At 34.5% G+C, this 27,190-nt stretch overlaps 1 long non-coding RNA gene across 1 annotated transcript; it reads right to left on the bottom strand.

Annotated features, from left to right (window-relative positions):
- Positions 1–592: 592 nt before the first annotated feature.
- Positions 593–27,190, bottom strand: LOC309802200. Its single transcript, XR_014293746.1, has 3 exons — positions 26,973–27,190; positions 6,034–6,262; positions 593–3,052 (listed from the first exon to the last, which is right to left on the bottom strand). It is a non-coding gene; the product is annotated as an uncharacterized lncRNA (long non-coding RNA).

Below are 27,190 nucleotides of genomic sequence, written 5' to 3'. Positions count from 1 at the left end.
AATAAAAAGACCTATAGTAAAAGCAATTAAAATGAGAGAGAGAGTGCAAAAATAATGTTAGAAAGGAAAATATCAATATCACTGCAGAGGTTATACACATTAAACAGAACACAAGAAATGTTATAAGCATGCTTAGTAATTTTAAAAATTTAAATAAAGTGAATACATACCTTGAAATAGCAAAACTGACACAAGAAGAAATAGAAAAAAAATAAATCTATAATTAAATGTCATTGTGCACCAAAAAAAATGAAAGGATGGGAAGTGGAAGAAAAATGAAGGAAGGGAGGGAGGGAGGGAGGAATGAAGGAAAGAAGAGAAAGAGGAGGAAAGGAAGTAAGAAAAGCAGGCCAAGGTCCAAATGGCTTCACTGTTGAATTCCATCAAAATTTCAGGAAAGAAGTGCCAATCCTATCACAGAGGAGTAAAAGAGAAACTTACTCTCCAAATCTTTTCTTGAGGATAGCATAATCTCATTACTAAAATCAGATTACAAGAAAGTAAAATTATAGTACCTAAATGCTAAAATTTTAGAAAACGAAACACAGCAAAATATAAACATAATAATACATGATAACTAATTTGTGTTGGTTCAAAGTAGGTTTAATATTTAAAGTAATCATTGCATTCACACCATTAATCAAATGAAAGAGAAAAATTTTATGTACATTTTAATGGATGCATAGAGAACATCCAGAAACCACTTAAATATGTATCAATGGCAAGTGCATTGTGGTATGTTAACACAACAGAATACAATTCAGCAATAAAAATGAAGGAACTAGAGCTACATACACACAAGAACGAGTTGTACAAAGATAATGCTGATCAAAGGAAACCAGACACAGAAGAATAAATGTTGTTTAATTCCATTTGTATAAAGTGAAAAAAAAAATGTTAAACCAGTGTTTAGGATGCATGCTTAGGTGGTATAAAGAAAGGAGAAGGTGGTTATATAAGTACCAGGATAATGACTGCTTTTGGTAAGAGGTATAGGAGGTATAACTGAGAGGGAGCAGCTTCTTAGATGTTGATCATGTTCTATTTCTTGACCTGGGCGGGGATTATAGGGATGTGTATTTTGTGATAAATCATTGAGCTGCTTATCTTTGTCTTGTACAGTTTTCTGCACAACTTTTGGCTATATTTCATAGAAAGTCTTTACCAACCATATCCCACTAACAAAAAATAGATGTAGATTATAGTGTCAGAGGTCTATACCACAAATGTGAAAAACTGATATTTAAAGAATCGTTATTCTAATGGCTCATGTTAACAAATACAGAACATCACTTATTTGGCCTTCCTTCTTACTTATACATCAGGTAAGGACAAATTCAGTGTAAGGACATACAAAAAGTAAAAGCTATACCCCATATAAAGGGAAATCGTTATTTAATATCATTTTGGCATTCTGAATACTTCACAATTGAGAGAAAAATGACCTTAGCCACTGAAAATACAACAAAACATTTTGTTCATGCCTTAACTTTAAGAACTGTGCTTAAAACATGAAGCATAAACATAAAACCATAGCAGATAATTCATAGTTAAATTACTGTAATAAATAACTGAGTTTACCCATGTAATTTAAAAAATTAACTGTACCAATTGCATACTTTTCATCTACTTTGTTGTGCAAATACTTTAGCCATTAATTAATTAGTTAGATTGTCACTTTAGAGCTATCAAAACCAAGACGCTCCTCAAGGAATGAACCTGGGCATTATTTTTCTTTTATTACTTCTAAAAGCACCCATCAATAGATTCTTGTTAATGGTTTCACTTAATTTTGAACAAACCAAATCTGAGGCAAAATCTGAGTTAAGAAATAATATTAAGGCAAGGATGGCATGAGTTATGAAAGTCATAGTTGAAAAAGTTAGTATGGAAGGAAGGTCCTATCCTAAGAAAACTCTAAATTTGAAGGAAAAAAAAAATGCTGGTTCTGGAGAGGCACTAAACAAACAGACTCTGCTGGTAGATAGGGCCAACATAGAATTCCACCAGAAACCAAACATTTTGGAAACATATAAGCCATGCTTTAACTGTGTAGAGTTAACTCTAAGAAAGTTGAGGTGGGTGTGGTTTGAAAGAAGAGAAAGTAAAACTGACAGGAAAAGAACAGGAAAGGAGAAAATTGGGAGGCTCTGGAAAGAGACACAGTTTTTGTGAGATTCAGTTCAGAGGGCAGGTACACAGAGGAGTAGATGCTGAGATAGAAAATGATTGTGTGCAAAGCCAAACATAACTCATTCCACACACATACATAGTGATTTTAATGTTTGGCATTTTTCTCCACTCTTTTAGATTCTTTTCCCATATAGGTCATTACAGAGTATTGAGAAGAGTTCCCTGCACTACACAGTAGGACTTTATTAGTTATCTATTTTATATATAGTAGTGTGTATATGCCAATCCCAATCTCCCAGTTTATATCCCTACCCTCCCTCCCCCCTTGGTAACCATAAGTTTGTTTTCTACATCTGTGACTCTATTTCTGTTTTGTAAATAAGTTCATTTGTACCGTTTTTTTAGATTCCACATATAAAAATATCGTATGATTTTTGTCTTTCTCTGTCTGACTGACTTCACTCAGAACTAATGTTTGGTGTTTTTAAAAGATGTCTTCAATTCAGTCAAATGTCTTGTGGAGGAGGTGAGCAGACATGGCACGAATATGACATTCCATCAGTATGACCCTCTTTTTTCACTTTTATACCAATTTTCTCAGAAGCATAAAGATGCAGATCTGACCAAATTTTATCAGCCAAGAGAACTCCCCTCTGCCCCAGTTAATGGAAAGATGGTTTAAAATGGCTCCTGGCAGGGATATATAAAATTATTAAAAAATAGAATAGAAACGAGAACCACTTAGCAGTTCAGGTCAAGCTTTGTAAGCCGCCGAGCAGTCTATCCCTTCAGCAGAGAGATTAGGCAAGCTCTTGGTCCAGGGGCAGCAGAGGGCACTCCAGGCCACATCAGGTTAAGTTGTGGTCACTTTATCTCTTGTTGTTGACGCAAAGTCCCGAGGCCATGGCCCAGGATTTTCCTGCAGAAACGTGTTTACAAGCAGGTCAAGGACTTGTAGACAGATAACCATTAGCAAAACAACTTTTCTATTGACAACAGAGCAAAGAAAGGTGTGTTTGCAGATGAATTATCACTTGCTTCTTAAAGGAAAAGAAAAGAAAAGCTCAACCAAATCACTAAATCCCAGCTTTCTTACCCCAGGACTAAATTCTCTTGTTTTTCCCAGTGTTACATTCATACCTCACCAACTTCAGAGAAATCTGCAGTGACACCTTTTAGCCTTCAGCAATACCTATAAATTATCCATTTGAGTCTTATTGAGATGAAGAAATGATTTTATGCAAGAGTTAAAGAAACCGAACTAAATATTAAGAAAGTATTTAAATCTCTTGAGCAAGTCTTGGGAGTGCCTTATTGCCTGGGAAGGAGAATTCTCAAAAAACTGCTGACATTTTCTGGTTTGAACATGTGTCATGGCCTTTAGGCTGCAGATATTTTGGGTGAAATTCTAAATTTATAAGGATTGAAGCCAGAAGAAAGGAAGGACTCTAGGACGTGGAGGCAAGTGGAGGAAAAGCAAAAGAAAACCAATCAACAAACAAACAAACAAAAAGATTTCAAATACGGTGATCAGAACTCACAGGAGTGAAAAGCTTAGCTAATGAACACGTTTAAAGCTTTGAAAACTGTAGCCTATTTCAGCTCAGAGCGTGATGTAACTGGTGCATAGAAGCTGGGGAGAAATAAGCCTCTCCTGACATGGCTACTCTTATGCTAAAGAAGGGAACTCACATTTTCACTAAAGGAGAAAAATCTGAACTTGGAAATCTGCGAATGGGTAAATATGAGCTGTCTCATTAGAAAGATACTTCTCAATTAGTTTTCTTTTCATCCCTCTTGCTTTCGGCTCTCAGCCCTCTTATGCACAACCCACACACACACACAGAGTTCTGCACTAGCCAAGGGTCAGAAAGGTTCCTGCCCATTTCTCTCCATAGAAGTCCTGACAATGTGGCATGTGCAGTGTCGACAATGACATGCCACTCAAAATCCCTCCCTTCAGATTGTCCCTCCCTTTAAAGGAGACAGCCAACGTGAATGAAACACTTTTTCCCCCCCGGGGACGTCTGACTTGCTTTTATTAACCCAGATACAAAGTGCCACTCAGAGGCCTCGGACGGTCGAATTCTTTATTCCCTTAACTAGCAATTCGTTTGACCCTCAAGAATAGTATTAAAGCTCCATCGTGTTTTATATTTCTTATTTATTTTATGCTCCCACTGTTTCGTGAAGCATGCTTCTAAAAACATTGTCATGTACCGTAAAGTCTTCATATTAAAAGCACGTTTTAAATGGATTCATCTTAACATGCTTCTGTCACTCAAATTGGAAAACTTTATGCTAGTTCCTTTCCAAGCTGTTAAAGATTAGCTTGATGTAGATAAGACTATTCCCCAAACTCATTATCTGTCTTCCAAATGCACCTTAAGGACTCCTTAATAAAGTCAAGGTTACGCGAAGAGTATTTTACTGAAAATCAGTGAATGACTATTAATAAATTTGCATTACAGAGGAGTTATTTCATCTCCGCCTCTCATCTTTACAATGAATGATCTTTCTCTCTTATTAGGTTTTTAAACAATAAGGCTATTTCTTAATTTTATATCACCAACAAATCAGTAGCAACTGGTTGGAAGCAGCTAGAAAATATCTCCACCAGTTTATAAACAGATGTACGCCATCTATTCTACTGTATACATTGCACAAATATCTTTGACCTCTACATCACCCCAAAATTAAAACTCTGCCCCACCCTGCATCTTTCTTACCAACATATAAAATACACACACACACACGCGTGCGCGCACACACACATCCCTTTCCTAAATAAAAACATGAATAGTTCCCATCTGATCATTATGTTTTTAGTTCTGGTAGAAGAAAATTCCAGTATGTATAATTAATATAACAGGTGTCTCTCTATCTCATACAGATCTTAAAGGTACATCGAGTTGCAAACTCAGTAATTCTGTTGTCACCCCTACCTCTACGTAACTGGAACTCCACACAATGTTGTTTCTAGTATTTAGTTTTTCACTAAATCTACACCTTTCCTAGCACACACAGCAAATATCACATGTTGCTTACATAAGAATCACCTCTTTTATTTTGGAGTCAGGGTTTCTAACTACCCCACATTCTCCTGCTTTCTTCACCAGACTCAGGATCCCAGAGTTATTTGGAATGTGGCATTAGAATTTATCCTAAGCCATCATGAGGGTCTCTCATAAGGTAAGATTGTTTTCTAGTGGAATTTTTACAAATCTTCTTTTAACACATACAACAAAGGTGTAAGCAAATCTTTTAAGGTTTGCTTTATAACAAAGAAATGTTTTATCGGTGACTCCTTTCTGACAAACCTGAGCCACACTCAAATCTTTTGGTTGAAACATTTGTACCAGGGATCTTCCAAGCACTGGCTTTCCAGGAGTGATATTCTCACCTTTCTGATGTAAGTCAGATTAAAATCCAGTGTTCGTGAATCATCTATCTTTATTGATCATGTCAGCTCAAGCCAAAATCACCATCTGCAGACTTGTAATCATAGCAACAGTGGTGCAGAAAGCCAATGATATAATGGACCATTTAGAGGCTGCTCCATCTTGACTCCTGAGAATTAGTTTGGGCCCATAATAATGTTACTAAAACTATAACTTCAAATACTTGAATAGGAGTAAATGGAATTTTTGTTCCCTGGGCCACACCTTCTCAATAGAGAGACTCTTATACTGTATAGTGCCTTCCTGGTAGCCTGAGTTCCGCACCTAAATTTAGAGCCCATAATCTGCAGCTTTTCTAATGGTAGAGGACAAATCTGGCTGCATATTATAGGGGAAAAGGATGAACTAAAGATTTCTCAATGTTTCTTCCATTCCTTTCTTTGTAAAACATTCTGGGATATTTTGTCTCTGTAGTCCTCCCAAAGGAGGCCAGCCTTACCTTCTGTCTGCCTTCTCTCCTTTTTTCCATCCAACATGATTCAGGACTGATGCAGTGGAGGGGCAGAGGCCAAGGAGGCCTACGGTGTGAGCAGCAGGGCAGTGTTGTCCCTGGCTCCAGTTGACAGCAGCCCCTGCCTGCAGCAGGGGGCTTCCAGGGGAGGGGATCAGTACGGCCACTCCAGATGGTCACCACGCAACTAATCCCAGTGACGGTGGGGGGATCTGTCCTAGTGGAAAAATTAACAATTCACAGGAAAAATGAGATTTAAGAGACAGAGGTTGCAAATGAACCTATAACTAAAAGCCTTCAAAATATTTTTACCTCTTGTAAAAGAGAATCATAAAAACAGCACATTAAATAAATATAATATCAGTGACATTTTATACATTTTAAATTAGTGATAATGAGTACTGTATATTTTAACTTCCATTTGCCATCTTTTACTTGCTGTAAATTTTCAGGATCTTCCTCTGGCTTCTGTTTCAGTGACACTTGGAGATTAAAAAAAAAAAAAAAAAGAAAAGAAAGTATACCAAAATGTACGTAAAACCGAAAACAACTCAAATATCATGTATATGTTCAGTTCCTTCTTGAATTTATGACTCAGATTTATTGGCTTCTAACTTGAGTCCCAGTGGGGTCCTGAGACCAACCCTTAAATATGAGCTTTTCTTCTGGGCTTCAATTCTGGTTCTGTGATCCATTTTGAACCGTCTAACAAGAGATGGGAAAGTACAGTGATCAAGTAACACACTTTAGATTTAGACCCAGACCCATCATTCGCTAGCCATTTTAATTTATATAAAAGTGAATAATAAAAGTACTAATTAAAATAAAGGAAAAATGACACTTTATACATTTTATGCAACTATTTAACCATGTTAACTATTTAACCACTTAACCATGTATGACTCTGTAAAATTAGACATTACTAACTTCAAAAACCTATTGGGAGAATTAAATTAAATTATTTAATAAATATTTGTCCTGTCTCACTCATCATAGCAAACAACTAATGACTGATCTTTCCCATACATACATGCAAACATACACACATACATGGCATATATATGTATGCAGATATAAATATACACAAACACCATTATATGTAATAGTTGAATGATAGCTAGCTATGTGTGTGTGTTGCATATAGTTAGACCAAAATTCTTGATATTGCATAAATATATCACTGATTAATGTCTCACTCAATCTTAGGCAGGATGGTTTGGGGCTCCTGTGGCTTCAAGTACCTCCTAGGTACTTGGTATTGGAATGCTTAATTTACTCTTTCAGCACAAATTGCAGAAGGCACAGCTCACAGTAACATTCCTAATAAGCTATTTGGTATCTCTCTATGATTCAGACATGGTCATTTCTCTCGGTAAATAAATATATATATATACTTAATATATATATTTATATATATACTTTATATATATATATATATTACATATATTAAAATACATATATATATTCAAAGCATTTTACTTTTAGCCATTCTAGTGAGTATAAAATGATACCTCATTGCGTTTTAAATTTTTGCCTCATGATTAAATATACTGAGCACTTTCTCATGTGTTTATTAGTCATTTTCTTATCTTCTTTGGTGAAGTGTCTTAAAATTCTTTGCCCATTTTCAATTGAGTTCTTTGTCTTTTTACAGTTGATTTGTAAGAGTTCTGTAAAAGTTCTGGATACAAATTTTTGTCAAGTATGTGGTGTATCATGTATCTCCAGTACATAACGGTGTCTTTTGAAGACCCAAAATGACTAATTATAAAAAATTCTATAATTGTTAATTTGAAGGTTAGTGTTTTATGTGTCTGTGTAAGAAATTGTTTTTCATTCCAAGGTTGTGAAAATATACTCCTTTATGTTCTTCCAGAAGCTCTGTGGCTTGGAGTTCATATTATGGGCTTAACTCAAGTTGATTTTTGTGTGTGGAGTAAGATAAGGATTGAAGCTAACTTTTTCTTATAGGCATCAAGATACTCTAGGAATATTTGTTTAAAAGGTTTTCCCATCCCTTATTGAAACTGATCAAAAATCAATTGTCTGTGTATATCTAAATCTAATTATGTGTAGCTTATTCAGTTTGTTACCTACTTGTCCATTCTTAAGACAAAACTACAATACCTTGATTATCATAGCTTTATAAATCTTTAAATCAGATAGTATAATTCCTCCTGCTTTATCATCTTTTACAAAATTGTCTTGACTACCTAGGTCCTTTGAATGTACATCTACACCTTTAAATTAGCTTGTAAATGTGTACAAATCAACTTTCTGGGACTTTGACTGGGATCATGTTATATCTATGGATTAGTTTGGGGATAATTGATATCAACTTTGTAAATCTTCTCAAAAAACTAGCATTTGACCTTATTAATTTTCTATATTATTTGTCTACTATGTCATTGATTTTGGATCTTGTTTTGATTAATTCTTTCTTTTACTTACTTTGAGTTTAATTTGCTTTTGTCTTTTCATTTTCTTAATGAGGAAGTTTAAATTATTGATCTTACATCTTCTTTAATTTGTGCTATAGACATTTAAAATTACAAATTTTTCTGTAAGCACTACTTTCACTATAACCAACAAATTTAATATATTGTGTTTCATTATTATTTAACCTAAAATATTTTGTAATTTTTCCTTGTGATTTTTATTTTTGGATCCATGGTTTATGTAGAGGTTTGCTGATAAATTTCCAAATACTTGGAAAGTTTAGAATACAAACCTCTAAGTTTAGAATACAAAAAGATAATGTGGATTACTATTTTTTCCTCTGCCCTACCATTTGAACACTCAGAAAAAGTGCTCCATTTCACCATCACTCAGAACAATGAATATTAATCAATGATATTTCAGACACCAGAATACCCACCTTCCAGGCATGTAGGAATCCCTCAGGCATTTGGATATCTAACTTTTGGGTGGCAAATACCTAAATGCCACTGAGGTCTCAGTTAGACATAAGAGACATCAAAAGTGTCAGAGGATGTCTGGCCAACTATTGGTCTGTGCCCAGCAGGGACATATTTGCATAGGAAATTAAAGACTTCCTGGAAAATAATTTACCTGGAAAAAAGAATAAACTAAGCACAAACATTATTAGCCAAAAAGAGAGCTTATTCCCTCAAGTTTTCCAGGAGAAAGGATGATCACTCTGAGTCATGAATTTTTTCATGAGTATACAAGGAAAATCTCTAAGGATGCTCATAAGAAATTTAGGGATATGTGCTCATAAGAATATTATTCTGAGTGTGATATTTGTATTTTTATGTTCATAACACTAGAGATATTTGGATTATGTAAAGATAAAGACAGAAACCCTGAAGAAAAGAGTGTTGTATTTGGCTGAACATTAATGTAAACTTCTAAGTTCTAATTAAAACTTGGAAATTAAAAGGTAAATGATCAACTCAAGAAAAATCAAAACCCAAAATAATAACCATTATATTCAAAAAGCTCTTAGGAAAGAATACCTCTTTTAAAAACAAGAGAAAGCATTAAAAAAAAAAAAGTCCTTCACAAAAGAAAACCACATAGAAAATAAACATATCAAGAGTGTTTAAAAATGCCTGGTAGTCAAAATAATGCAAAGTAATATAACAAGAAGATGAGTTATTTTATTTATAAAAATGGTAAAACTGTTTTAATGATATATCCAATATTGTGAAAGTCCATTCATAAAGAATTAAGAAGCTTTAAGAAGTTATGTTTTGATTTACTCATGGGAATTTATGCAGCCGTACAAAATAATTTAAAAGAAAATGTAATAGCATAGAAGACAAACCTATAGTCTGATGTCAAAGAAGAAGCAAGTTACAAAATGCAATGATCTCATTTAAAAAATTATACTTATATACATCCAGAAGTCTGTAAGGATATATGCATGTATCTTTTATCAATATGGAAGTTAAATTTCCAGGGCTCTAATGAATGAGAAAACTGTAATTATATTAAGAGTTAATGGGAAATAAGGGTTTTACTGGAAAACAATAAAATGCATTACACTTAAAGCATAGAAAGTAACCTATGTAGAGTTAAAAAAAAAAAACTGCTTTGGTAATTAATCATACTACTGATTTGCCTTCTTCAATCTTCCTGTGAAATGTTATTTTTAACACTGTTTATCGGCTAAAGGCAATGTGTTCCACTAACTTTGTTTTACCTACACACTATTCTGATTTGAATTTTTTTAACCTTTATTAGTGTTTTGTTTTCTACCCTGTGTTTTCCTTTTGTATTGTTTTAACAGATATCAGCAATTTAAATACCTCCTTGGCTTTTGTACACAAACACATTTTGCATGTATATTCTTATATTTATATATATATAAGGAGTAGAATTTAAAGAGATCTCATCATTTTACACATATTCAAGGAAATTGAACTGAATGCCATATATGTAAATAGGTTGTGGATTTTTAAATTTGGCATAATAATACAAAACAGTCTCAGCTCAAACCTTTGGTTGGCAAAGCAGAAGTTGGCAAAGAATTATGACATCTCAAAATATAAACCATGATTTTCTGGGCAGAATTATAAAGATTTTTTTCCCACTGTAATTTTATGTAATTTTTCAAATTTCTATAATAACATGTCACAATCAGAAAAAATAATGAATGATATGAAAGAACATATCTATCTATCTATCTCTCTCTCTCTCTATATATATATATGTGTATATATATATATATATATATATATATATATATATATATATATATATACATATAGAGAGAGAGACTTGTGGTTAATTGGGGGATAGCTCTAGAAATTACTTTCGGGGTGCACTAGTTGGCAGTAACAGGGTGGGTTTTTTCCCCTACAAACCAGAAGACACAGAATCTCATAATGTCATTTGGGGTAATAGAAAGAGAGAAATTTGTGTCTTCTAGCCCTGAAAATATCTTATTTGTCTGGTTTCAAGAAGAAAGGTGCAATAAAATAATTTGAGAAGTCCGTAGCAATCGCGAACATAGGTATGCCCAATTTCATGATGCACTTAAAGCTTAGAAAAATTATTTAACCTGATGCTGGCACAAATGAAGTTTGATGTAAGAGTATGCCAATTCCCATTGACACTGCCATTTTAAGAAATAGGAATAAAAACCCAAAAGGAGAAAAAAAAAAAAAGGAAAAAGGAAACATCTCTTCCTTGGAAACAAAATTGGATTTTCAGCATTTTGCAGTTTTGAATTTCACATGAAGATGACCTTAAAAACAGTGACCATTAAAACAGTTGTTAGAAAAGTGTATTATTTACGTGGCATGCACTTTTGAAATAGAGGTTACAGGAAGACATAATCGGACCGTACAGTGTATAACCTACTTTGAAAGGTGTAGGCAGCATAGCAAAAAATGTCCTTACATCACACTTGTCAAGAAACAGAAGTTTTATTACCAAGGAATTTCACTTTTGCTGCTTATTCTTAACACTAGCCCAGGGACTGAGTGGATTTGTTGATCTAATATAGATAGCGATGTCTTGGGTTTGTTCAGATTTATATGGACAGCATCTGGGGATCAGGAATTACATTTAAAATGTAATAAAATGTCCCCTTGCACTTTAACTTACAAATACTATACTTAAAAAAGTAAACATCAAATAATCTCAGGTAACTTTCAAGAAAATGTTGACATAGCTCAAGGAGCTCACACAGATATCTTTGAATCATTTCTAAGTAAACTTAATAAACTCATTTTTGTATTCTCTAGCAGTACAATAAATGATCATACCTGGGAGAAAAAGAGATGTCAAAGTATATGGTCTCATTTACTCAAAAATGCGTGTTTTTCTAGTTCAAAAAAATAACATATTTTTCTAAAACTATCAGAAAGATCCATTCAAACTAAAAGTAACCATATATAAAGAACAATCTATTACCAAGAGACTACAATAAAAATATCAGTAATCACAGATAAAAGAGCAAGAATGCTCATAGTATTCTTGAATTATTCGCCTGAAGCACTCATAGCCTGGTCAGAGTTACCATTAGACTCTGGTGCTCCAGAACAAAGGCACTTTCATTTAATTTTTTTTATTTTTATTTTATTTTATTTTATTTCTTTTACTTTTTTTTTATTAGTTTCTGCTTTATAACAAAGTGAATCAGTCATACATATACATCTGTTCCCACATCCCTTCCCTCTTGCGTCTCCCTCTCTCCCACCCTCCCTATCCCACCCCTCCAGGCAGTCACAAAGCACAGAGCCGATCTCCCTGTGCTATGCGGCTGCTTCCCACTATCTATCTACCTTACGTCTGGTACTGTATATATGTCCATGCCTCTTTTTCGCTTTGTCACAGCTTACCCTTCCCCCTCCCCATATCCTCAAGTCAATTCTCTAGTAGGTCTGTGTCTTTATTCCCGTTTTACCCCTAGGTTCTTCATGACATTTTTTAAAAATTCCAGATATATGTGTTAGCATACGGTATTTGTCTTTCTCTTTCTGACTTACTTCGCTCTGTATGACAGACTCTAGGTCTATCCACCTCATTACAAATAGCTCAGTTTCATTTCTTTTTTATGGCTGAGTAATATTCCATTGTATATATGTGCCACATCTTCTTTATCCATTCATCCGATGATGGACACTTAGGTTGTTTCCATCTCCGGGCTATTGTGAATAGAGCTGCAATGAACATTTTGGTACATGTCTCTTTTTGAATTATGGTTTTCTCAGGGTATATGCCTAGTAGTGGGATTGCTGGGTCATATGGTAGTTCTATTTTTAGTTTTTTAAGGAACCTCCATACTGTTCGCCATAGTGGCTGTACCAATTCACATTCCCACCAGCAGTGCAAGAGTGTTCCCTTTTCTCCACACCCTCTCCAGCATTTATTGTTTCTAGATTTCTTGATGATGGCCATTCTGACTGGTGTGAGATGATATCTCATTGTAGTTTTGATTTGCATTTCTCTAATGATTAATGATGTTGAGCATTCTTTCATGTGTTTGTTGGCAGTCTGTATATCTTCTTTGGAGAAATGCCTATTTAAGTCTTCTGCCCATTTTTGGATTGGGTTGTTTGTTTTTTTGCTATTTAGCTGCATGAGCTGCTTATAAATTTTGGAGAGAAATCATAAAGATCAGATCAGAAATAAATGAAAAAGAAATGAAGGAAATGATAGCAAAGATCAATAAAACTAAAAGCTGGTTCTTTGAGAAGATAAACAAAATTGATAAACCATTAGCCAGACTCATCAAGAAAAAAAGGGAGAAGACTCAAATCAATAGAATTAGAAATGAAAAAGGAGAAGTAACAACTGACACTGCAGAAATACAAAAGATCATGAGAGATTACTACAAGAAACTCTATGCCAATAAAATGGACAACCTGGAAGAAATGGACAAATTCTTAGAAATGCAAAACCTGCCAAGACTGAATCAGGAAGAAATAGAAAATATGAATAGACCAATCACAAGCACTGAAATTGAAACTGTGATTAAAAATCTTCCAACAAACAAAAGCCCAGGACCAGATGGCTTCACAGGCGAATTCTATCAAACATTTAGAGAAGAGCTAACACCTATCCTTCTCAAACTCTTCCAAAATATAGCAGAGGGAGGAGCACTCCCAAACTCATTCTACGAGGCCACCATCACCTTGATACCAAAACCAGGCAAGGATGTCACAAAGAAAGAAAACTACAGGCCAATATCACTGATGAACATAGATGCAAAAATCCTCAACAAAATACTAGCAAACAGAATCCAACAGCACATTAAAAGGATCATACACCATGATCAAGTGGGGTGTATTCCAGGAATGCAAGGATTCTTCAATATACGCAAATCAATCAACGTGATACACCATATTAACAAATTGAAGAAGAAAAACCATATGATCATCTCAATAGATGCAGAGAAAGCTTTCGACAAAATTCAACACCCATTTATGATAAAAACCCTGCAGAAAGTAGGCATAGAGGGAACTTTCCTCAACATAATAAAGGCCATATATGACAAACCCACAGCCAGCATTGTCCTCAATGGTGAAAAACTGAAACTATTTCCACTAAGATCAGGAACAAGACAAGGTTGCCCACTCTCACCACTCTTATTCAACTTAGTTCTGGAAGTTTTTGCCACAGCAATCAGAGAAGAAAAGGAAATAAAAGGAATCCAAATTCATTTAATTTTTTAAAAAAATCTTTGGACCCAAAAACTTCCTCCCCAAATTTCCTTAATGACAAACCTAGGAAATTCACTTGAGTGGGATTAAAATACAACTGAACTAAAAACAAACAAACTCCATTTTTCAAATTTCAAGTTCTACTTTTTTTTTTCATATCTAAGATAGTGTTAACAAGAACCTCCCTTCTCTACTCAAATCTCAATCTATTCCTATTTCTGGTGTGTTTGGATTCACAGCCAGACCACTGAGAATGCACAACTTCACTTAGGAAGGTAGTAAAATGGGTTGGGAAGAAGGCTATAGTTTTATAAATTAGCAGAGTTGAAAACAGAATTTTCTGTTAGAACAGTTAAATGCAAACAACTTTAACAAACCATACTTTGAGAGATAATATTTTCAGCCACAGTTTTTAGCCTATGGAAGCTTGCAGCACAGTGAATAAGTGCAACAACAAAAAAACAAACCAAACTTCCTTTATAATATTTGAAGAGTTTGTTCTAAATATTCCTTCATTTTAAGTAACATTAATAGAAGATTGTTTACTCCCAATAAACTGTTTGTGGCATAGAAAGTTACCTTCTAACACCAAGCTATTGATCACCATCATCATATTTCAGCTAATTCCATTGACTAGACTTTAAAAAAAAAAAAAGGCTGGATATAAAGATTAAAGATTTATATTATATACAATAAAACATAAGCTTACTGATTATATAATTTCCATCTCAGGCTATAGATGTAAAAAGGAGTTTGATAAAGTTTATATAGTCTTAGTTTAATTTTCTCTTAAAGGAAAGAAAAGAAAACACTGTTTTTCATTTTGTGTGTGGGTGTTCTTTCTAAAAAGACATTGAATGGTGTGAATCTTTGTGTGTAAGTGTGTGTTGGTGTTTGAGAGAGAGCGAAAGCAAGAATGAGAGGGAGAGAAAGAGAGAGACAGACAGGAAGTTTTCTTAGATTTTCTTTAACGCCAAGCCTTTTTCAAAACACTCCACAAAATGATTTTTCATTCTGCCACATCGGACTGGGAAACCCCACATACATGGTATATGGCTGAAATCTGTGTGGCTTAGAACACGAAAGCACTAAAGTAGCACATTTTTCAAGTAGGTCCTATCACCTCTGCACTGAGGACATTTCTTTCAATATATGGAACAAAACATGGAGAATCTGGTAGCTAAGTTATTCCTCTGCAGAACTCAACAAAATGAAATAACTTCTATCTCTAAATGGCAAGCTTCAGGTTTCCATCTGCTACGGGTACAGTTGGCACTTGGTATCTGAGGTTCATGCATCCTATTAGTTCAATGTGTGCAACAATTCCCTGTGCGGTTGGTTGCATCTGTGGATGTGGAACTTGGGGATACCGAGGCCGACTGCACTATGCCATTTTATATAAGGAATTTGAGCATCTGTGGATTTGGGTATCTGTGGGGGTCCTGGACCCTATTCCCATGGATGCCCAGGGATGTCTCTACTCTGATGACACCAAAGAAGCATTCTTATTTTTGAGCACCTTTTGAAAACTTAAATAAACATAAATTACTTTAATATCGTTAAATATTTATTTGGAAAACATGTCTTCCAAAGGCTTGTTAGGCAAGCGACCACTCTAGGAGTGAAAGGAAACAAGGATGCCAATGTCACCTTGCCAAGGACATGGATTTCTGCTAGGCAGAAATAAGTGCCAATTCCTTTCTTTTATTCGTCTAATTTTTATTGAAATTCAGCTACGTGCCAGGCACAATGCTAGGTTCTTTTCAATATCAGACAGGAGAAATCTGCAGAATCCACTTGAAGTTCACATCTACTCAGATAAGAATGAAAAGTAGATTTATGATAATTATCCAATGGGTATAAGGATGTATATCCATTAGTTCATTTTTGCATCATTAATTCATTCAAACTATTCATTCAAACTATTGATTTATTCAAAAACTCTTGGAAATTCCTGTGTCCCTTGAAACAAGCCTACTTTCCTAGGGCAAAGCAAGCCATAGGATCTCGGCCTGTCTGTTACTATTACCAATGTTGCGGACATGATTTTTGGTATTCGCTGCTATCAAGATGGACAAGATGTTAAAAATGTCAATCATGACCTAAGGGTAAGACAGGAATAAAGACACAGACCTACTAGAGTATGGAGTTGAGGATATGGGGAGGGGGAAGGGTAAGCTGTGACAAAGTGAGAGAGTGGCATGGACATATATACACTACCAAACGTAAAATAGATAGCTAGTGGGAAGCAGCCGCATAGCACAGGGAGATCAGCTAGGTGGTTTGTGACCACCTAGAGGGGTGGGATAGGGAGGGTGGGAGGGAGGGAGATGCAAGGATGAAGAGATATGGGAACATACGTATATGTATAACTGATTCACTTTGTTATAAAGCAGAAACTAACACACCATTGTAAAGCAATTATACTCCAATAAAGATGTTTAAAAAAATAAAATAAATAAACTTGGTTAGACTAAAAAAAAAAAAAAAGTCAATTATGTTATCATGTCCAGCATGTCAACCTGTTAGTGGTAGCCCAACATCAGCAGCGTTTTCAATTAATTTAACTTTTAGCATAAGGTTTATTTTATTTGAATAAATTTTTCTAAAAAAGTAGCCATCAAGTTTTTTGCATGAAAAATTGAGTGAAAAATACACTTATCAATATATTTAATGCAGTATCGTTATATTCTGGGTGTAATTTTCATGAATATGTTTTATGAGGAGATAACATTTTTCAGATTGTTGCATTTGTGTCCCCAAAATAATTTGAAAAATTATTGTTTTACAAACTCTCTTTTTTTTTTTTAAAGAAATAAACTTTCAGAAATGTTCAGTAGCCTTCTCATCATTCCTTAACACTTTCTTAAACTGCTAGTCCTAGATTAGAAAAATGTTAGTATCTGGATAATTTTTCTCTTCATTCCAGGGACCAAATTACAACCTTTCAATCATATTGAAATCTTTTCAAATTCCAGCTTTGTATCATACGGCATATGTGACCATAAGCACCTTTCTTAACCTCTCTGAGTCTCAGCTTCCTCATCTGTAAGATGGAAATATGAATGCCTTCCTTCTAGAGTTGTAGTGAGAATTAAATAAGATAATGTGTATAAAGCAGTTAGCATGATATCTAGCCCACAGTAAAAGCTCAGTACGCAAAAGATGGGTAGGTAAACATCAGCAGCACTAATAGAACTAATGACCTTTAGTTTCTACAACTGTGAAAAGTCAATCCTCAAATTACTTAAAGGCAAAAGTGATGTTATTTTCTAATTCTTTGTGTGCTTATATTTATATATGGTATAATTCGTTATTGTTGACAAATACTAAGCTCTTCTTCAGCACAGCCCATTGGACTTCCCTGATCACAGGAAGTTAGGTTAGGCTCTGTGATTACTCTCCACCAATGAAATAAAAGTGAAAGCCATGTGTGCTCCCTTAGGAGTAATGACAGTTGCTGATTCTTGGTGTTGAACCCTTCATTTACTGCGGCAGTCATTGTGGAAGCAAGTGACGATATGGAGGTGCCACAGAACAAAGTGAACTGGATGGCTGAGCCAGCATGTGGAGAACAAACTGCCTAGAAATCTTCTGGACTCCCTGGCCAACTTTCAATGAAAAATAAACTTTGATTATATGATACTAATGATATCCTGAAATTGTTTGTCACTGCAGCCTAATGTAGCCTGTGTTCACAGAGAGATAGACAGAGACATAGTAAAGAAATTACATAAAAATAATTGTAAGTTTCCCTTGCTTTGTTAGTATTTGTACTGATGTTTAGATTAAAGGAAAAAAAAGAAAAAAGACCAAAGCCCCTTGTTCCCTTCCTCTTCTCCCTGCTCCCTCTTCTACTCTGCCCAGAAGCCACTTGCCTTCCCTCTAAAAGGCAAACTGGAAAAAAACATGTCAATCAATAGAAAGAATTCGGGGAGCTGAATGGTTGTGCCAATTCAATATCAGCTTGGTTTTACCGTTGCAATGTATTGGGACTTTGACCTCAAAAGATTTGTTGTTATGGTAAAAATTAATAGTAGATATATTTTTAAACTTACAAAACATTAGGAGTAAAGGGAATGATAAGAAGAGACACTTGGTACTGAAGTGTCCTTTTGATACAGGTTTTATTTTCATCTTAGTGTTGACCAAAACTTGTGATCCATTTACCAAATTCTCAGGCCTCCTGGAGAGAATACTGAAACTCAGGAACTTAACGTGATTATTAAACAATAGATCCAGAGGAAACAAAAATCCAGAGCCCATCTTCTTGCCATTATACCTCAACACTTTTACCTTAAAAGAAAGGTCATACAACACTTTATCATACAGAGGAGAGACATGGCTTCTTCTTTACTAAGAACTGATCATTTACTTCATTCCCTCTGCTGATATTATGTCTTTTTCCATAGGATTTCTCAGTTTGGATCCTTGCTTTTCTCTTTTCAGGACTATTGGAATAGAAGTCTCATACTGTGGCTAGAATGGACATTCATTGCCAGACTCTCGGATTTTAATGCCAAGTTTATCTGTCCATAGCTCTCTAAATTGCAGTCTTTTAAACCTTGTTTATTTAGCCACCCATTCCTTGGATTTTCCAATGCCAGGTATCTGCTGAATTATCACATAGCTGATGCCACCTTATTCTCTCTGTTTGACAGGGAAACTGCCTGATGTGATCCAGCCTTTTATTCTGAAAATATAGCAGTGAAATTGAATGAAAAAAGGAAACTGTATTGTGATATATGCTTAAGCCATATTGAAATGAAAAGATAGATAATTCTAAATGTGTAAAATAATATAAAAGTGCTCCATCTATATCTGTCTTTTACTGATAACACAATCTGGAATCAAAAATCGTCAACAATTTAACTAGATTAGCAGAATTGGTTAAAGATTTGGAATGGAAATGCCTTTTTAAAAATAATATAAATATGAAGCAACCTGAAGTGTTAAATAAAACTTGAAACAAGCACTGATTTCAAGAAAATAAACTAAAAATATAGGTAAATAATAGAAATAGCTTTATATAAAACTGAATCTATTACAGAAATTAATTTGGGAAGAATATAGCTCCAAGAGCAATCAAAAATGTATTTATTTCCCCCAGCAATTTGATATGTAAACTGTGCAGCCTCAGACACAGCCCCCTGCCGCTTTGGTAGAAACCCTCTTCAGATTAAAGCAATATTCTAAGCCTACAGATCATCATAAAGTAATGAGCTGAAGATTATCCTTATAGTAGCTAAATAGCCTGTTTCCTTATTTCTTAACATGTCTCCCCAAATCGTGTGTGGCAGACACTATGGGCTGACCAAACCCTGATTCCAAATCCCATGCTCCTGGGTCCTTTTCCCATTTGAGGTGGCCTTAATGCAGAGTTTTAGCCAGTGAAATGGAGGCAGGAATTCACTCTGTGTTTGCCCAGAAATCTTTTTCTTTCTGAATACAGGGACCACCATTTCTCATTCCTCCTTACTCCTGCTATAATCCAGTGTTGAGGGTTGGAATTTCAGTGGTCATCCACTACCTATCAGAGGAATAGCCATGACCTCAGCTTTGAAATCATCAAGAAGTTGAGCTATTTGTATTACTTATTGTATAAGAAAAAAAAATCCCCTAATTTGGAAGCCACTATAGACATATTTGCTGTTACTTGTAATCAAGATGTTTCCTCATTGCTTCAAGTGTCTTAACAATATTTTACTCCCTCTAAGGACATTTTTACAAAATTCTCAAATAATCTTCTATTTTATCCAATAACTTATGATTATTTGATCTGATAGATTACTTGACTTGTGTAAGAACTTGACTGATTCTGAGGCAGACGTCATTTCAACAATCCCTTTTCTGATCATACTACTGTAATTATTGCGGAGTATGAATCTCCACCAATTTCTACTAGACTAGAGAATATCACTTGTCAATGTACAATCTGATTTTCTCAAATTAGAGAATAGACTTATTCTTCACAGCTGCTTAATCATCCTACTTCCCTGAGATCCAGGAAACCCATAAGCTTTCTTTAAGTAATTGATTGACAGTATGGTATTTCAGTACATACTATTAATTCAGCCTTTTCAAGGTTGGTGTAGTTACTAAATCAGAAGCTTCATGATGATACCATCTTAACTTCAGACTTGTAAATGCTGCATTCCATGCCCTTAAGATCCTCAAAAATAAGCCTTCAATCACATACACACACACAAAAAAACCACTCCCCTGGAATATGGTAGAAACAGGGAGGATATTTAAAAATATCCTTATGTGTGTAGCTTATGTGTGTAGCTCTTTTGGACTTCTACATCATTGTTTATTAGAGGTATGGAAAATAACTTTTGCCATGTTCATGACTTCAGGCAATTTTCTTATTTTACACGGGACAGTTATTTTGTTGATGGAAACAATGGGCTCGTATTGTTAATTCAGATAAGGTCAGAAAAATGATACTTGAGTTTATGATGAATATCAAAAGTTAAGATGAAAAACTATTCTACAGATCCAAGATGGAAAATAAAAAACTGGACACTAATGTTTTAGAAAATTTCAAGCAGAATTTTGAGCTATCAACTAAAAATTAAACAAAAATACGGGTGATTAAAATTAACCAGGTAAGAATCTCTATCTGTGTCTGGATTGATCTATCATCTATCTATCTATCTATCTATCTATCTATCTATCTATCATCCATTTACCTATCTATCTTATTTACCTGTTAACAGGAGCGTAAAGGAAACAAATCTTTTAAAACACAGTAAAATTCCATTTTAGTTTCAAAATTCTGTGGAATTTCATTAAATCATGATTAATGATGGATTTATAATATTCTCTTTTTTTCTTGTGAGCCAAGACAAGACTAGGCACTCATTAGTCCCTGCCTTGGACACATTTGAGGAAGACATCAACTGATAGGAAACATGGTCTCTACTAACAGGGAAATTATAAGGTCCCCAAACTCTCATTTAATGAGATTCCATTACTCTTGGGTCATGTGCAGAATTTAATAGATTGTGACTTACCAATTACTAGACGTGCCTTGCAACAGAACAATTCTGTATTCTGTGTTTCTCTATTGATATATTACCATGAAAATCCAGTCTTACTAATGCACAGTGCTGCTAAAATCAGGAAAATTAAAATTGAAAAAAATGCAGAAAGTTATGTGACTCTGAGAAAAAGTTTCCCCTTATATGTTCTTTTTCTGTGCTTGCCCATTTGTATGCAGGCATACATTTGCATTTGTAATCATTTTATAGATATAATTTTTGTGTTCATCTTTTTAAATTTAACTTCCATGAGAGTCATTTTCTTACATTGTTCTGCATTTTCTCATTTCTCTTTAAGGCAAGTTCTACTACTCAGAATTACTTTCTGGAACTGAAAATATCCTTCTATGGTAGAAGTTAAATTTTTCCATATTTTTCCCTTGCCCTTACCAACACTTTTGATACATTGCTTTATTGAATAGAGATAGTTATTCCAATAATAGACCAACAGGTATTTTAGACCTATTCCAGTTTGGGTAGTACTGTATCTAATTTGCAGATACATATTTTTAAAGAGATAGGAAAAATTAAAGTAGGTACAGATGTAAACAATGACAATGATTAAAGGGTGGGAAAATGGAACCTCTGAAGAAAGAAAAAAGTGGATGATAATATTTTTTCTTCAGAAAAGAAAACCAAAAACTGAGGGGTAGCTTTATAATGTTCTTAAAGAATGTGCAGAATTATCACAAGAATGAATGTTTCTAGTTTTCTTCCATTTTGTAATAGAACATGCAAAAATGGGTTTAAATTGTGATTGGGGTGGGGTGGGCATAAAGATCCTATGATAACATACCTCTGGGATAGTGTTCTGAGAAACAGTCAACCAGGAAACATTTGAGGGGTATGCAATATTCAAGTGTTTCCCACCTTGCTAAAGGGGATGTGTGCTGCTATGTGTTGATTTTATAATGAGTGGTTCCATTATCCCTTTCTTCAGGACACTGCTTATTTTCCAGAGGGTCCAGTAATTCTCAGTAATTATAGCCTCAGATTAATGTATCAATGCTGCAGACACCCAATGTTGCTATGAGGTAATCTCACAATGGCTACCAAGCTAGTGCCCCCCACAATATTTGGTCTTCAATCCCTACTCATTTACCTGGAAGTTTGGGTGCCTTTGCATGCCAAGATCCCAAGAACAAAGAATTCTACTTAATATTGTTCTATTTCCCCACCATCTCTCTTCTGTTTTATCCAGTCTAATCAGCATATTCAGCCAGCTGCTTAAATGTATATTCCACCAATGAAATGTTTTGGAGATCTTATGATAGGAAAAAATACACCAACTAGGTAATTTCTCATATGGTATAATTTTTTTAAGTAATTATAAAATGTACTTTTATGAAAATTACTCTCTTGGAATCATTTCTTGTTTTCCTTATTTTTAATCCTTCGAATTATCTAAGGTCTCTAATCTTATCCACAGCTGCCTTCCCACAGGGAAAACAATCTTTTTGACAGAGATCTATGACTTCTCCTCTTTAGTGGGTCAAAAATTGTTCTATTTCTGCACTACAATTCTTTAAGTTCTTAAAAGCAGTAATTATCCCACCAATTTAGAAAGGCTCCATTTCATAACTATTTACCATACAGACTCTGGACTCAGACTCCATGAGTTAAAATCCTGACTGGAACACTGAGTGGTCTGGTGGCCTTAAGAAAGTTCTGTCTGTGACTTAGTTTCTTTAATTGTCAAATTGAATTCATAGTAGAACCCATTTCCCATCATCATGGCTCTGGGATGATAATCCGCCATCCTGAGTTCCCATATCTTTTCTAAGCAATGTTCTCTATTCTTACCACATCTACCCCATTATAAAATGTTCTTTTCTGTGTCCACCACTAAAAACAAACAAAAAACTATATTCATAGACTGTGGTGATTTATGATCAGGATGTCCATCACATATTGAACAAATTTTCAGGTTTACCTCATTTATTCTCTCTTCTCTGTCTCATCACTATAAACTACATCATCTGCCCCTTGACATCAAGAAGTCCTATTTCATCGAGACTTTAACCAAACATAATCGTTACTATATTTCTCTCCCTGGGAGAATTTCAGTGCCAGATATTAAAATAATAATGCTGTCTCTACCTCATTACTTTAGGTTTGAGCCCTGGCTCAGCCTCTCTGTGGCTTTGTGGCTCTGATCACATCACTTCTCCTCTCTAGACATTGTTATTGATATCTTGACCTGGAAAGCAAGAATTATAACACACATGGTTTTAAGTGGGTTAACATAATACATGTAAAGTGCCCAGCAGAATATCTGGCCATGGCACAGCCATAATAAAGTTTTAGCTAACCTATCCCTGAATTCACTGAGTTAATATAATAATAGAAGCTTGGGATTAACATACATACACTAGTATATATAAAATAGGTAATCAGCAATGACCTATGTAAAACACAGGGAACTCTACTCAATATTCTGTAATAACCTATATGGGAAAAGAATCTGAAAAAGAATGAATATATGTACATGGATAACTGAATCATTATGCTATACACCTGAAACTAACACAACATTGTAAATCAACTGTATTCCAATAAAATTTAAAAATAAATAAATAAAAATAATCATCAAATTAAGTATATGAGAGAATTTTATCAATGGTAAAGCCCTGACTGTTACTGATAATGTCTTGACCATTGTTGGAATTTACCCCCTTTCCTGCTTGCATCTTTTTGCTTCTGTTGAGCTTGATTGTTGTGAAATTTGTGTAAATCTTCATGCTTCAAGTAGATTTGCCAAAGAGAATTTGGGACGCTTCTGTTTTGCAGAGTCTCTGACCAGCCTTTGGAAAAGGAGCCTTGACATACCTGCTATTGGGTTCTCTCTCAGACATAATAAAGTTCTAGATAAAGACTGGAATTACCTCACAAAACAAAGTGCAAAACACACCTTCATCTGTTCCTTATAAGTTAATTAATAACTCAGTAAATGTAATTAACCTAACTTGGACTTGTGAAAGTACTGGGCTTCTATCCCTAAATTAGTCTTTACTCAATTTGAGATGATTGCAGATTAGCAAAGTGAATTTAATAGGATGGAGGGACCAGTGAAGGGGGCTTATTGTGTCCTGCTACCTCCCGATATTAATGATCAAATATTTAGGAGAAGGTGAGTAATGTCCACAAGACTTAAAGGTAAATCTTGATGGTGTTAGGCTGGGTCTACAAGGCATGTTGTTAAATTTCTTTGAGAAACAAGGGGAAGAAAAATGTTGCTTAATATAAATTCCTTTGTGTGTGTGTGTGTGTGTGTGGTACACGGGCCTCTCACTGTTGTGGCCTCTCCCGTTGCGGAGCACAGGCTCCGTACACGCAGGCTCAGCGGCCATGGCTCACGGGCCCAGCCGCTCTGCGGCATGTGGGATCTTCCCGGACTGGGGCAAGAACCCGTGTCCCCTGCATCGGAAGGCAGACTCTCAACCACTGCGCCACCAGGGAAGTCCCTATAAATTCCTTTTAAATAGGCTTAATTTGGCTGTGATTGAGAAAAGAAAAAAAATGCACTAGAAAGTGAAAAACAAACAGTGGAAGCTGTATTTTTAAAAAAAATATTCTGCTTTAAAGGCATGTTTATAGTATCAGATTAACTTAACACTTATCATGAGCTAAAAGTTTTTGTTAATGATTTCTGGTGTAAACTTAAGAAGGAAACCTATGCAACAGAAATGATTATTCTCAGGTTAGAGATGAAAGACTGAAGACCTGGTAGGGAAACCAATCAAAAAAACAAACAACAACAACAAAGTCCCATTATTTTGATACGTAGTCCAGCACAATTCAGCCAACTGCCCTCCTTCTCAGTTTCCACATTTATCTCCAGTCACAACTGTGTCCTTGACTGTGATTATCAACAGTCTCAAGAAATGATCCTACAGTAAGATCCAACAGTATGGAGCAGTATGGAGATACAGGATGCGATTCCTAATTCTTTATAGGCATCTCATTTAAATGGGCTTACACTTTGGACCATATATGGAGTGTCCAAATTATACACTAATGTGTCTGGAGTATAGTAGATGGATAGCAAGTTTTATTGAATTATGATGTACATCCTTTACAATTTCATCTATCTTCTATCTACCTTAAAATATGGATTATAAATATGCATACAAATTTTCATAAATTAAAAAAAAATTAAATAGGAAGAAACAGTGTAATTCTGACTCCAAAATACATTATTAATGTTCTTGTATATGCTTTAATTATATTTTACATATATGTATTTTTAAACACAAAACTAGTTTACATTATACTTTCTCTTTTAAATGAGCTATTTTCACTAACTATGTCATAAACAGTTCTCCATGTCATTAAATGATTTTCTCTGGGGTGATTGTTAATATAAGCAAGTTATTGTATGTTTTCTTCATAAAAGTTAACATTAGAGGCTTTCTTTTTTTCATTAATTGCTTTCAAATTATCAAGCGTTGTAATGGCTGTGAATTATCATTTTTTTAACTTATTCTTTAATTATCAGAGATTTTAAACATTCATAAAGTAACCAAGTTTACAACAGGGTTAATATCCAGGGTGTGTGTGTGTGTGCATGTGCTAAATTTAGCATCATCAGGATTATGTATATTCTGAAATGAATTGAGAATTTTCCCATCTTTTTATCTAATTCTTTTACTTTCTTATATAGACCATGATTTTTCATATTTCTTGATAAATTTGAAATAAGCCACCCTTCAAACAATCTTGACTATGCATTTTTTTAGTCATTGTTTGTTACATTGCTCTAAAGTTGTTGATATATTAATATTTATAACTGCAATTTCGGTAACTTTTACTTTCTCATAAAATTCTCTGTTATATTGAGGTTTTCAAATTTATTAATATTGACTAATAAAATTTAAAATGTGTATTTTTTCTTTTCAAAAATTTCCCCACTATGTGTTTATTGTCCCTTTTCCATATATAATTTTACATACTTTCACCTTTCATTTTTTAAATTACAATTTCTAGAGAGCCTTTTACAGCAAAAACGTCAGAATCTATGATCTCTGAAACTTCTCCTTTTTAGAATTTTGAGGTATTTTATCACCAATGTTATATACATTTTGGTAAATTTTCCAAGGAACCTGAAAAGAAAAGGTACTCTCTGGTTTTGAAAAATATTTCTCTATTAAACTTTCCGATTTCTCTGTTTCTTTTCTCTTTTTTCTTTTTGGACTTTTTTATGTACCAATTAGTTGGTTCTAAGTAATGTCACTGTGTTTTTAGTGGTTGCCATTATGATTACCCCAAACCTATTGGAATCTATTTTTGTCTAATTATGCACATCAAGTTTGATGGAGTACATATTCAGAAATTTAGCATGCTTTTGCATCTTTTTCCCACTTCTCTCTCCAATTATCAGTTTTTATTTGCATAATCTGGAAATTTCCCAAATTATAATTAAGAAATCATTACTTTTACATGATTTATGCTTAATTTTTTTCAAATGTTTTCTTATGTAGATGTTCATTCAAAGCAAATCATTGAATAGCTCAAACTTTCCATTGTAGCAATCTTTATCTTGATTCACCTCTGAATCATCTGAGCTACATCTCAAGTTTACCTTCTTCTCCCCTGAATTTACTGTCTGCTGAATTCATCAAGTCAATACCCTTCTTCCACATACATTATCTTTTTATAGAGGAATTTTTCTTTAGTAGCTCACCCTTCCTCCACACTCAGCTGTCTGTTTCTTATCGGTCTCTGCCTCACAAACACTACTCACCTCTCTGGGTCAAGAAATCTTGTTTCCTTGTTTTCCCACAGGGTCTGTAGCATTACCTTCTTAGGTATCCTGCTTTCTCATGGGAGAAGAATTGTGACTCACACCTCTTTGATTCTCTTAAGCCCTTCATTCTTGTATCGTTTGCCCTTCGCTTACAGAAATTCTTCAAAAGTCCTGTTAGGGAGCTATCAGTTCCGTAATTTGGAGTACTTCTAGCT

This window comes from Mesoplodon mirus (assembly GCF_964341445.2).
Source record: "Mesoplodon mirus genome assembly, chromosome: 4".
Taxonomy (NCBI): domain Eukaryota; kingdom Metazoa; phylum Chordata; class Mammalia; order Artiodactyla; family Ziphiidae; genus Mesoplodon; species Mesoplodon mirus.
This window is presented reverse-complemented; position numbering and strand designations above follow the sequence as displayed.